The following is a 10,768-nucleotide window of genomic DNA, read 5'->3' as shown; positions in this document are numbered from 1 at the left end:
TGGTATTCGGCTTTGTTTCATTCTCTTGATCTCCATGTCCATGATTTCCACCGGTTCCTATATGTGGTGTAGACTTTCGTTTACCTCAATTTCATCAAGTGGGACTACAAGAGTTTCGTCGGACAGACACTTCTTTAGGTTGAATACGTGGAAGGTAGGGTGTATGTTACTGAGTTCATGTGGTAGTCGAAGTTTGTAAGCCACCGGGCCGATTCTAGCAAGGATCTCGAATGACCCGATATACCTTGGATTTAGCTTTCCATGTGTGCCAAAATGTATCATTACCTTCCAGGGTGAGACCTTCAACAGAACGCGGTCACCAACCTGGAATTCCAAGGGTTTTCGTCGCTTATCAGCATAGCTCTTTTTCCGATCCTAGGATGCCTTTAATCGTTCACGGATCTGGACGATCTTTTCTGTAGTTTCTCATATGATCTCCGGGCCAGTGACTGTGCTATCAGGCACTTGCCTCTTTGCTAGTTGTGTGTCACCTACTTCAACCCGGCACAGAGGTGATCTGCACTTGCGTCCGTAGAGGGCTTCGAATGGCGCGACTTTGATGCTAGTGTGATAGTTGTTATTGTATGAGAATTCGACGAGTGGTAAGTGGGTATCCCATTCCTTACCAAAGTCTATCACACATGCTCTCAACATTTCTTCAAGCGTCTGAATGGTCCTTTCGCTTTGCCCATCAGTCTGAGGGTGATAAGTTGTACTCATGTCAAGTTTGGTTCCCAAGGACTTTTGTAGCGACTGCCAAAACCGTGAAGTGAACCTACTATCTCTGTCGGAGATGATGGATATTGGCACCCCATGTAGTCGCACGATTTATTTAATGTACGTCCTTGTTAGATTTTCCATCTTGTCGGTCTCTTTTATTGGTAGGAAGTGTGCGGATTTGGTTAACCTGTCAACGATCACCCAGATGGTGTCAAGTCCACCCGTCGTCTTGGGCAACTTGGTTATGAAGTCCATGGTTATCCGCTCCCACTTCCACTCGGGTATGTCTGGTTGCTGAAGCAAACTACCTTGACCTTGGCACAAGTCAGGCACTTGCCCACATAGGTAGCGATCTCTGATTTCATTTTTGGACACCAATAAAGTTTCTTGAGGTCCAGATACATCTTGTTTGAACCGGGATGAACATAGTATTTTTTCTTGTGAGCCTCGTTCATGAAAATTGATGTGTGTGGAATGCACTGGTTTTAATCCTACTTTTTCATATAAATTAGACACACAAAAGGCAGTGAACCTGTCGATTGGTGGTATAGTTTAGCAAGCAGGGTATCGAACACAGGGAACAACAATTAAGCTAATTACTAATATTATCTAAAAACAAGCAAATAAAGAAAGGGTTTTCTCTAGTTTTGCAAGAATAGAAAACTTAAATACTTAACTAATACTCAACAAAGCAATTAACAGCTAAGCAAATGAAAATCAACTAAATTCAATAATGGGAAAGACTTCTGTTTAGGTTTTGAATCGTTTATTCCTATGGTTGATTTTATGACAAATGCAAAGGTTTAATTATCTTTGGCTACCGATTAGTGTGATTAGGTTCACGTTCGCTATTACTAATCCATAGAAAACAAATCAATTTAAGCAGTGATCAGGTGATTAAACTAATTAATTTCCTAGTTTATTGATTCGGGTTAAGTAAGACTTGTAGTAGTTAATCAAATTACTAATTTAATTAACCTCTTATTGATGGTTCGTCACACAAGCTCACACATTAATTTTCCTATTTTCTAGTTAACCCTAGTTTCACGTTCGATATTCCTAGGCATATAACAATGTTTTCACATATAAATCATATGAGATTAGCAATTAAGAGATGTTAATGCAACTTAATATGCTGGTTAATTAACAGAAAATAGTTGTAATTAACACATAAGGTTCTTTAACAAGCTTAACAAAACAAAATCACCAAATTAAATTAATCCAATCATAAAATCAAACCATATTTATAAAGTCATCTATCCTAAACAGAAGATATGAGTTTTTAGCTCATAATTAAACCAGAAAACAACTCAAAAACGAAATCAATTGATGCCAACATAGTTTAAACAAAAGATTAAGTAAAGAGTACACTTGATTTGCCTTGATCTCCCCAAAATCGAATGATGCACTACAAATAAAATTACATTTAGTGGCATAAACCTTTAGTGGAATAAGGTTTTAGTGCCACTATAGTATGTGCTTTAGTGGCACATATTTTTTTATAACACTATACATTTTAAATTTTCGACAATCAAGTTTTGGTTCCCTCCGTTCCGCGCTTTTATGTCTAATTTTTTAAAAAGACCAAAAATATCGCGGCTCCTCCACAATTCTAAAATCTATCAGCGAATTTTTTTTATTATAGCAAAGTTTAGGGAAACGTTTTGAAGGGCAATACTAACAGATAGCATCTCTCACTCCGTCCCTCGTCCGCCCTTCTCCCTTGTCGCTCAAACCTAGTCTTCGCCCTGATCGTCGTCGTCTACTCACCGGCAGTCCTCGTCATCGTCACCATCGGGCCCTCTTCGTGGTCGTCGCCTCCAATGCCGGTGAACACTGAACACCTTGGACGAAGACACATAGAAGATGGGATATGCCAGTGACCACCTTGAACAAAGTCATCTATTTTGCTATCTCGTCTGAGTTTATCTTCATTTAGCTGCTCCCAATTCTTCCGCAACTATTTATTCGAAGGTATTATGAGATTTAGTCATGTTATTGTCTCCTTGATTGGGTCGATTAGATCTAATTGTAGATGGGGTTTTGACGAAATCGAGAATTATGATAATCAGATGGGGTCTGATGTCTAACTTTGGAAGTTTTATTTTTGTAATTAATTCGACTTGTTTCGTAATATCAAGCCCTTGCAGAAACGGGGAAAGAAGTAAATTTAAGGATGATGGTGGTATCAGTGGTGAGGCAGCCCAACCATCAGACTGATGCATCCATCTCTCCATGTCATTTTTGGTTCCACAACTAAACTCAAGTTACTATTTAGCCATCTGGATAGAAATTTGTAAAGAGAATAAGCTTTGAATGAAGCTTTTATAGGTACGTCTCAAATTCAACATTCCATTAATTCTCCTTCTTAGAAACTATAACTAATTTGATGGGATGGTGGTGGTATCAGGAATGGGTTTGTGTTTAAGATGATCTATAGTTTGTGTTTCAAGTTAGGGTTTCTTCCTTTCTTGTTATATATATTTTTTAGGTTGATAGAACAGGGCACACCAGCTGTTCGACCAATTGTCCATGAAAATCAATTGATTATGGTTTTGATTTATGCTTAAGGCATTAATTTTGTTTGCCACTAAGATGCTTTAGGTACATTCAATTTCATTTTCTTCTCTCTTTTTATATATAGGATTCAACCAAGTCTTTTTATCTATTGCAATAAGTTACTCAACTGCATGTACACATACCCCCACCATATGGGAATATTTTGACCAACGTGTTAGGTTTAATTAACATATAAAACTTACAATTTAATTTAATTTTACAGGTTGATGTTCGCTGCTTGTTATAGTGTTGCCACCAATGGTGAATTCATAGTTGAAATACAATGAAGATGACATTGAAAAAGATTATGATGTAAGAGGGAGAGCTTGGAACCCTTGTTGAACCCAAAATATACCCAAACATCAGTCTCAGTTAGCAGTGATGGCAAAACTTTTCATTATGGAAAATAGAGCTCACACATGATAGAAAAGGTACTTTGCTAATTCTAAATACATCCATAGAAATTACATTATGAGATTAATTTGGTTGTTATTTCGGTATGGATTGAGTACCAGTAATGACAAGAAAGCAAGAAATTGTTAGCAATTTAATATTATTATGAAGATATGTTTTGTTTAGTGTGAACTTTATAGAAATATAATTTCACACTTTTAGAGTGAAAAGCGGGTAATTGTAAGAATTAAGGATGCTAATTAACATATATGTTTTCTCAATAAATTAGATAGGTACGAGTATGTCACAATTTTTTGTAATAAGAAAGACATCATTTTTATATAAAAAAAGATATAAATACTAATAAGAAACTATACAAGAAACTAAAGTATAAATGGTAGATAAACTTAACTATTTACTCTTTCATTTAACAAGAATTCAAAAAACCTTTTATTTTATGAGACATCTTTAATTTTACTAAGTAAAATTCTGCACAACTTGTTTTGGCACCTGTTCTGTTTTAAGGGGAAACAAGTTATAGGATTTGAAAGTGATCATTGAGCATTATTAACAAGGATGCTTTTGTAGTTTACTCAAAATATATGTTTATTTTTAGCTTATATAAATGTACTAGAGTTAGGCAAGTGTTTTGTATCTCAAAATTTGTTCATTTTTTTAATAGTTTTTGGCTATTTTTGTTGTTAATGGTCAGGTCAAACACACACAAGAAGAATACATAGGGTCAAACATTTTTGAGATTGTGGGAACAAATGTCCAGTCAACATATATTACATGCCTTGTTGATCAAATTGCTACACTTGGCATAAAGCTACTTTTTTTGGTTATCATTGTGAATAACATCATGAAATATTTCACGTTTGAGATTCAGGTGTTGGATGATAAAAATGTCAGACAGCTTTTCTAGGCTTCTAATTTTCAAGTGTGTAAGTCTTTCTTATCTAATAAATACCAATGTACTTTCATTTATTTGAGTATTATAGCATTCTACTTTTATTATTTTCTATTAACATTGTACGCATAAGTTTTTTTCTTTGTTAAGGCGTTTAACTTTGAAAATTCAATCATGCTTTCGATGGTTACAAGAGGAGAAATTTGCAAAGATTGAGGTCAATCAAGTTTCGTGTTTCTTCCGCAACAAGTATTTAGCTTGATAATAATATGTTTTGAGTACTAGCATAACATTTAGACTTGTAAACTTTTTTTTGAATATGTTTGTATTTTAAATATATTAAGAAATATTGTTGTTAGACAAGTTTCAATTAACATAATGATAATTTGTTTCCATTTATTATATTAATTGTCCTATTATTACTTTATATTCTCTTAAAATTAACAAAAAAAATTAGACCTAATTGATTAATATAATTTTATCGTGTTAAAAAAAGTCACTAAAAGCATGAAAATAATATTTATTTTAGGAGTAAAATAGTGGCATACAAATAGTGCCACTAAAACCTACAAGTGCTTTAGTGGCATAACAGGAAAGTGCCATTAAAACCCAGTAAGGTTGCAGCGACACAACCAAAAAGTGCCACTAAAGGCCTTTAGTGGCAGCGCTTTTAGTGGCACTTATTTTTTGTCCCGCTGATTGCCCAGAAGGTTTTTAGTGACACTTTTTCGTTTTTTAGTGACGCTTTTTCTATGCCACTAAATGTTATTTTATTTGTAATGATTAGACTTGATCTTCGAGTTCTAGAGCTCCAGCAGCAGTTTGAATCGTAAGTTATCCTTCAAGGGTTCCAGAGAGAGCTCCTAAATTCGTGAATTAAAGCCCTTTATATAGTTTCTGAAAACAAGGGTTACTCGTCGAGTCCATATACCGACTCGGCGAGTCCACCACTTAAAATCCGTATACGATAAGGACTCTTATTTGTTCGCGAATCTTTGAGCCTACTCGGCGAGTAGGCGCCCAACTCGCCGAGTTCTTCAGGGTTTTTCTTTCTTTTCTTTCTTTCTTCAATTCCCGAGCTTCCCATCGCTTTTTCTGCTTCCTTTTGCTTCCGAGCTCATCTTTTAGGCTACAAATACATTTTAAACATATTTAAGTACCTTTTGTTCATAATTTGCAATAAAATAGCCAAAAAATATTAAGATTTAACACAAAATATATGACTAATTATGCACATATCAAAATACCCACACTTGACTTTTGCTTGCCCCCAAGCAAAACTCAATTTTAACATACTAGCATCACATAAGACAATCCCAATTGAACCCAGCCATTATGCCAAGACCGCAACGCATGCATTTGTGTCTAAAGTTTTTCCTAAGGACCCCCCTAATTCTAAATACTCATAATACTCATAAACACTCGCCCACTTCTTTTGAACAACGCTCATTTTATGCATCCCTCTGAATCTATCCGCAAAAAACTTCCTAACCTCAAGGTATTTTCGATACCACAATGGAGCTCTTTGGAATTCTTCACTTCTTTGATTATTTGATCTTGATTTCCTTGAATTCACCACCTTTTTAACTTTTGGTATCTTCAACTTTTTGAATTTCTTCAAAACTTTGATCTTTTGATCTTCACTTTAGTTGCTCCAAAATTCTTACAACTTTTCTTGTAATTCTCTCTCTCTTTTTTTACATGTAACTCAATTTTTTTCACTCAAAACCTACATGCTTAAGCAAGGGCACTCAACTTCAACCTTTATTAGTTAAAGTATTAGTCTTCCTGGATACATTTCAAGTACACGATGCTAAACATATTGCGATCCTCAAACTAAGCGAGGTTGTGTTTTTGTCCCATGATTTCACTAGAATAAAGGAAGCCACAAATGCATTATAACGTATATAGGCTCAACTAAACATTTGGGTTCTTCATAAAATCATCAAATACAATACTAGCATGATTCCTAATTGCTTTTACCAAAATTTCTAAATTAGCCCTAGCAATTGTAATGCAAAAATTTCAAAATTAACTAAAATTTTCAAGATTTTCGAAATTTAACTAAAACTTCAAGTAATGTAACCAACCCCTACCCCACACTTAATTTATGCAATGTCCGCATTGCATATTATGCATGATAAAGAATAATAAAATTAAAGAGAGAATTGGAACAAACTCCCCTGAGATAGTAGTGGCAAGGTTGATATTTCGTCATTAAGCTCCATCTTTAATTGACTTTAGACATGGGAACAGCTCATCCATGTCTTGGGAGTCAAAATCTCGTGTGGTACAGCTCCAATTATAAGAAAAACTCTTGGAAATGCTTGGAAAATGATCTCCAAAGAAAAGAACCAATGCCCGTATAAAATGTCATCAAATCATTGGCTTGAAAGTAGAATTAACGAGTGACTCGTCGAGTAGATATGCTAACTCGCTGAGTTGCAGCGTGACTGACAGAAAAATCACGAAATTTCACATGGACTTGTTGAGTCCATAAGATGCACTCGGCGAGTAGACCGCTGTGTGGAAAAATTTGTACTCTGCCCAGGTCCGTTTATGATGTATGGGGGTAATATAAACTAATACTTTCCCTCATTTTTGTTCAGTAAATAAATACTCTATAACCCTCTTCATCACCAGACTCAACCTTGGACTCGAAAACTCATTTTCTCTCTTGCCTAGACTCGACTTCTTGCTTGGTTAACCCTGACTCTATACTCTTTCACTTTACTCTTTTATCCGAATTCTGAAAATACCAAAGGCAAACATGCATAATAAAAAGGAAAAACAACCAATCCTAAAAATTACTAAATGTTCAAAACAACACAAAACAAATAAAACAAACCAAACAAAATGAAAAATGTCTTAAAAGCAACCACTAAATCAAATAAAAATAAAAGGATAAATCAATCTTCATCTCCCTCCTCATCATCACCAACACCGCTCCCTCCGGCTTCGCTTCGTATTTGGCTCAATCTCTCGTCCCAACTCCGTACATATGGATACTCGGGCACGGGTCTTCGTTCAAGATCCATTTGATCAAACAAATGAACAAATGAACCATGATAATAGTTCATGCTCCGACCAAGATCATCTTGCTACCTCCTTAACTCCACGTTGTACCAATCCATTGGTAGTTCATCATCCACCGGAATTACCGGTGGATCTTCTCGGACCAGATCATGCCATGGTCGGACTCGCCGAGTAGGGATACCTACTCGCCGAGTAGATGCGCGATTCTGCAAAATAGTCGGGATTTTTCAAATGGACTCGCCGAGTAAGAGTTCGGACTCGTCGAGTGTTTGAATCTGTGTAAAAATTTTGAAAAATTTTGTGCCTTTTAAATTTTATGCCACCATACCCCACACTCAAGCTTTGTTTGTCCTCAAGCAATCATTTTAAACAAAGAATATGATTAAGATTGACAAATCCTAAGAAAAACCAATAAAAGTCGAAAAATAAAATGAAAAAGAAAAGTAAAAAGAAAGCAAACTCTAAGATCGGGTTGCCTCCCGTAAGCGCTTCTTTTTTTGAGGAGTCATTAGCTGGACTCCTTCCCGCTCTACGTTTCAACGTTTTCCTATATCGGGAATTCCCGCTTAATCCTTTGGGCTTTATATTTTGTTTTGTAAGCATGGAATTTTCTCTTATATGCCTTCTTCAACTCCTCCTTTCTCCTTTTGGTATCATTTCCTTCAAATTTACGCTTCATCCCTCTACTATACTTCTTCTTCCTTTCTTCTGCCGTGTGCCCCATCGTGTTCATTCCTCCTTTATCTACCTCGATCGCCTTTTCAGTTATCATCTCAGCATCACTCAAGGTAACGACTTCTTCCTCACTTTCTTCATATGCTTGAGAATTCGGTGGTTTAAAAGTGAATACTTCAAAAGTAGTAAAAACTGAAGCGTGAGGTTTTGTTCTTGTGGTTAGCTTATCCCCTTTTTCTTCATGATTATTTGTGTGCAATCTAATGAGAGAGTTATGCTCCTTAGTTTCCAAGACTTTAGCATTCTTGTCATCCTCATTCTCATCAACTTGAATTTCTTCCTCATTTTTCAAATTCTTTTCATCAAGTGTTGAGTTTATTTCTTCAAAGTTGTCCTCAACTCCTTCAAGTAACCTTTCCAATTCCCTTAAATCGCTTTGAGCATCAAACTCTTCATCCAAAGAATATTGTTTTGATTTATCTTCTTCTAAAAGTGCTAACTCTTTCTCTATCAATTCATCACCCAATTCCATTGATGAAGTCTTATCTTCAATCGATTTTTCATGCTCCTTTTCTTGATCAGTTACAAAAGTAACCGAATCATCCCCCACCCTAAGTGTAAGTGTTTATTCCTGCATATCAACTATGGCACATGCGGTATTCAAAAATGGTCTTCCAAGGATGATCGGAATCTTGGGGTCTTCTTCTATGTCCAAAAATACGAAGTCCGCAGGGAACACCAACTTATCCACCTTTATTAGAAGGTCTTCACAAACTCCTTTCGGATGGATCACCGTTTTATGAGCTAAATGGATGGTCATGTGGATAGGTTTAAGTTCTGAAAGGTTAAACTTTTTGAATAAAGAGTAGGGCCTAATATTGATACTAGCCCCTGAATAAGCTAATGCTTGAGTAGTAACCAAATTCCCAAATTGGCAGGGTATAGTGATGCTTCTCGGATCACCCATCTTTTCTGGAAGTTCGTCTAACACTATTTCTGATACTTCTTCCATGTTCTTTCTATTTGTGAGGAGCTCTTTAAGCAAGGATGCATATTTTGGCGTGTGAAGGAGTGTTTCAAAAAATGGATTGTTCACTTGAAGTGTCCTTAGATGATCCATGATCTTCTTACACTCTAGAATCTGCTTACTCTGAATAGCTCGGTCTGGGAATGGTAATCGTGGATGATATGGCTTTAGATAAGAAGTATTTTTGCTGGCAGGCTGCAGAATTGTCGAGTCCATGTTATGTACTCGTCGATTCGATCTCACAGTTTGCGATTCCGGACTTGTTTCTTCATTTTCAAGCTCCACTTTTGCTTCCACTTCCTGGATTGGCTTTAATGGAGAAATATTATTTTTAGAGCTTGTTGTTATCACATTCACATGTGCTATTCTCGGGTTCTTTTCGGAATTACTTGGAAGTTCACCCATTGCTCTTTGGTTGACTTGTTGTGCAAGTTGGCCTAGTTGTTTCTCAATATTAAGAATGGAGGCTTGCTGGTTTCTCATTAACGCTTGTTGCTCTTTCATCATGAGTTGTTGTTCTCTTATTGCAACATCGGTTTCATTGTGTCTTTTCTCGGATGCAGCTGCAAGTCTTGTGAGCATATCTTCAAAGTCTAGCTTCTTCTCTTGCACTGGTTCCTCTTTTTGGAAGAAACCTCTTGTCTTCATTTTATATTTCTCCTCCTTAGCCTTTTTGTACTCATCATAAGGTAGCCATTCTTTCCTTGGTTTCCGCTAATCTTCATCATATTTATCGCCACTTTAGTAACATACTTGTGCTTTCCAGTTTCCATTTTCATCAAGATCGCAATCCTTTGTAAGGTGAGGCCCACTACAATATTCACACCCCACTCTAATGGCATGGATGGATTGGTCCATTTTAGTCATCCTTCGCTCCATATTCTCCAATTTGGCCATCACGGCTTCCATGCTATCATTCACAGAATTCACCACCCCTCGATTCGAGTCATGTCTTGGTTATGATATTCTCTAGAGTGCTTAGAGAATTCTTCAATGAGTCTTTTAACTTCAGCTGTATTTTTCTTCGTTAATGTGCCTTGAGAGTCAAGTAGTTGTCTAGTGGTGACATTCACTCCATCATAGAAGGTTGACACTTCTTGTTGCATATTAAGGTCATTTTGTGGGCAATTCCTTAGTAGACCTTTGTAGCGCTCCCATGCTTCGAATAAAGACTCTCCTGCTTGTTGCTCAAAATTGGCAATGACCTTTTTGAGTTTAGCAATTTTAGATGGTGGGCAAAATTGCACCAGGAACTCCTCACGCATCTTAGCCCATGTAGTAATGTCTCCTGGTGGTAGTGCTTTAAGCCAATCCTTTGTAGCCCCTTTAAAAGTAACAAGGAGCATCCTCAATAACACCGTCTCTCTAGGTATGTTTGGAATGTTGAAGTAGTCGGCGATGTCATTAACTTCATCAAGATGCTTGTATGCATCTTCATAATCCTTTCC

General features: G+C 36.5%; 1 long non-coding RNA gene and 1 other non-coding gene across 3 annotated transcripts; both read left to right on the top strand.

The window, feature by feature from the left end:
• The first annotated feature begins 2,345 nt into the window (after positions 1-2,345).
• LOC145113022 (uncharacterized) lies at positions 2,346-4,984 on the top strand. Of its 2 annotated transcripts, none has more exons than XR_013710712.1 (4): positions 2,346-2,694; positions 2,871-3,051; positions 3,503-3,710; positions 4,385-4,984. It is a non-coding gene; the product is annotated as an uncharacterized LOC145113022 (long non-coding RNA). The 2 variants fall into 2 exon arrangements; XR_013710711.1 differs by having other exon boundaries at positions 2,862-3,051.
• A 5,446-nt stretch (positions 4,985-10,430) lies between these two features.
• Positions 10,431-10,537, top strand: LOC145118352 (small nucleolar RNA R71). Its single transcript, XR_013713307.1, has one exon. It is a non-coding gene; the product is annotated as a small nucleolar RNA R71 (small nucleolar RNA).
• The last annotated feature ends 231 nt before the right edge of the window (positions 10,538-10,768 follow it).

This window comes from Lactuca virosa, chromosome 5, assembly GCF_052849685.1.
Source record: "Lactuca virosa cultivar CGN04683 chromosome 5, Lactuca_virosa_CGN04683_v6, whole genome shotgun sequence".
In the NCBI taxonomy this organism is placed as follows: domain Eukaryota; kingdom Viridiplantae; phylum Streptophyta; class Magnoliopsida; order Asterales; family Asteraceae; genus Lactuca; species Lactuca virosa.
The sequence above is the reverse complement of the archived record's forward strand: the minus strand, read 5'-3'. Positions and strand labels throughout refer to the sequence as shown.